Source organism: Sphaerodactylus townsendi, linkage group LG11, assembly GCF_021028975.2.
Source record: "Sphaerodactylus townsendi isolate TG3544 linkage group LG11, MPM_Stown_v2.3, whole genome shotgun sequence".
Classification (NCBI taxonomy): Eukaryota; Metazoa; Chordata; class Lepidosauria; order Squamata; family Sphaerodactylidae; genus Sphaerodactylus; species Sphaerodactylus townsendi.
Window position 1 is genome coordinate 3,268,269 of NC_059435.1, and position 3,141 is coordinate 3,271,409.

Below are 3,141 nucleotides of genomic sequence, written 5' to 3' on the forward strand. Positions count from 1 at the left end.
AGAGCTTTCTCAGTTGTAGCACCAAAACTTTGGAACTTCGCCTCCCACTATCAGGACTTTTCTGTTTCATCTGACATTCCCTCAGTAGCTTTTAGTTTCTGTGCCTATATATTTACATGATTTATTTAGTGTTTTATATGTCCTCGCTTGTATTTTAAAGCTTGTTCTTATGTTGAGGTTATTTATTGCTTTGGAAAACTTGAATTGGATGGAAAGGCACACAGCCTTTTAGGTTGTCATCATTAATCATAACAATCATAGCTATCATGGCCTCCCTCCTGTGCACCCTGTCTGTTTCAGATGACAAAGCTGTTCCCTGTGTCAAGGATGAACTGGGCCAAAACTGGGACAACTATCAACAATTCCTGCTGGAGTCCCACAGAGCTCGTCACACACAAGCTCAAGAGATTAAGAAACTGAGCCTGGGCTGTTCTGTGTTACAGGAAGGTGAGTGAAATCAAGTCAGTCAACTAGCATATTTTGAACCGGTACTATCCTTACTGGATACCATTAAAAGCCATATAGTCAATATTCACAAAGAGTCCAAAAAGAGTATAAACTCAGAGACACTGGATAGCATTTAAATTGTACCTGCAGTATGTAATGACTTGATCTTTGATCTTTTGACAGATTTCATTAGTGGTGCTGATGCGAGTACTTACCAGCAGGATTACAGGTACTGGCCCAGAGTCCGCACGGGATTCTGTCGAGCACAGCGGAATTTCTCTAACCTTCTCTTTGAAGATGGCTACTACAATGAGTGAGCATCCTGGGAAACTCTGGACGTGAGATGTGTGAAGGAATGGGGGTGGGGGGAGTTATGGGCCTTTTGGATTGAGAGGTCTAGAATGACAGATCCCCTAGAAAAGAGGAGGAGATCTACGTGGAGCTGTTCAAGAGAGATTGCCAGCTATAGTGACAGCCAGCATGGGATATAGGCAGCATGGTGTAGGAGTTAGTGTGTTGGACTAGGATCTGCGAGGCTTAGGTTCTAATCCCACCTCTGGTACAGAAACGGAAACCTTCGGCCAATCACCCCCTCTCAGCCTCGCTGTCAGAACTCCTCTGCATAGACAATGAAAGCAAAGTCCTAATGCCTCCAGAACCTCCACCTCTTAAAATGAAGATCTGAGTAAGGCTGTTAACAATAGGATGTTTTAGATGACATCGATTTATGGGGTCCCCATGAGTTAGAAGCGGCTTGAGCCTTGTTTTCAAACATGACTGATCCATTCAAGAGTTTTGTAAACCACTGGAAATAGAAAAGAAGGCAGCAGCTGAAATTCTTTTGGGCTCCAATCATTTCGGCAGCCATAAAACTCTGCCAGCTCTGTGTCACTTGGTAACAAGCAGAGATATGAGGAATACAAATATTCTTCAGCTTCCTTCAAAATTCCTATATGTATTTCAGCTAAGCAAAGTTATTACAAAATGATTCTGAAATTTTGTATTATGCCCCATTGGGTGACAATTCCAGTAATGCTTCTGGGCAGCCCTGAAGTCTGTGCAGCCGCCCCGTCCCATCCCAGGAGCTAACCTCACGGCTGGTGGAACACTGGCGGCGACTGCGACTGCTTCCTTCTCATCACAGCAGGCTGGGATTGCAGTGGAAGTGCTAGAAGGCAGTTTAGGGCCCCTGGCTGGTTTGGCAGCATTTGATTCTGAAGAATCTTGTTGGCGCAGTGAAAAAAATATTTGTGAATCTGTGTGTGGAAGAGCAGCAAGAAGAGAAAGCCTCTTGCAAAAAAATTGGTCTTCCCTGCTTTCACCTTACCCTGTAATTGTCCTTCTCCCTGTGTAGGATACCCTGGATGTCAGAATACATGGACAACCATGGCATTTTCTTGCAGAAGCTGAAATGGAAATCGAGGAACCCGGTCTCATCTTTCTGCTCGGCAATAAAGCCTGTTCCTCAACTCCCCCACAGGATGTCTTTGCAGACGCCAATAATACTTTGAGACAGTACACAGACTCCTGGTGCCCACACAAATGCTGGTAGGTGCTACATTTTACACTGAAGCATTACAGAATATAGATTTCAACATGACTGAAGAATCCAGGAGGAGCAAATCTAAAGATTTTTAAAATTACAGGTTTTGTTTTTGAAAATATAGGCCAAGATGATCCACAGACGATCTGTCCAAGGGAGAGCTGGGCTTGAGTTTCTTCAGTAGCAGGCCTCCCCTCCCTTATGCTGTTTTATGGTTTAGGGGGGCCAGGTGAAGTGCCTTCATCTCACATGATTCAGTAACAGGTTAAATATAAACATGAATGGATGGACTTGGACATATTGTGCCTTCCGATGGCTATCTGGGAAATTTCAAGACATCTAAGAGACTGTAAATGCCAAATCAACAATTCTGCCACACGTGGAGGGATTATGATCCTTCACGATTCTTCTCAGTGTACGTGTGGTTGTGCTTGTTCACACTTTGCTTCTGCAGGAAAAGCATTAAGCTTCAGCCTCTTCTGCTTTTCTCCTCTGGGTAAAAGGCTGTATTTCCCCAGTTCTAATACTGGCCTGGTCCATTCACGCAGGTCCTCTGTTGGTCTTTCAGGAGTGGTGTCACCCGGCTTCGCAGGGAAAGCCAGCAGGTCCTTCCACCAAAGCTGTGGGTGGAATGGGGTGTTTGGTCAGATTTCTCTTTTCAGGGAAATTTCCTCAGAGATATTCTTGTTATTTTTCAAACCCGCTCCTTTCCGACTTACAAAATAGTGCCTGAATTTAAATTTACCCATCAGCTTTAACAAACAAACAACAAAACATTCCATTCTCCTGAGCCAGATGGAAAAAACAGTTGATTTTTATACCTCCTTTTCTCTTCTGTGATGCATCTCACAGTCTATCGCTGCCTCCTCTCCCTGCCCCCACAACAGGCACCTTGTGAGACAGGTAGGGCTGAGAAAGTTCTGAGGAGTGGAGAGTGGGGGAAATCCAATCTGGTTGTCCAGATTAGAATCTGCTGCTTTTAACCATCACACTCTCTATGAACACAATACAATAGATCAGTGGTGGCGAACCTTTGACACTCCAGATGTTATGGACTACAATTCCCATCAGCCCCTGCCAGCATGGCCAATTGGCTGGGGCTGATGGGAATTGTAGTCCATAACATCTGGAGTGCCAAAGGTTCGCCACCA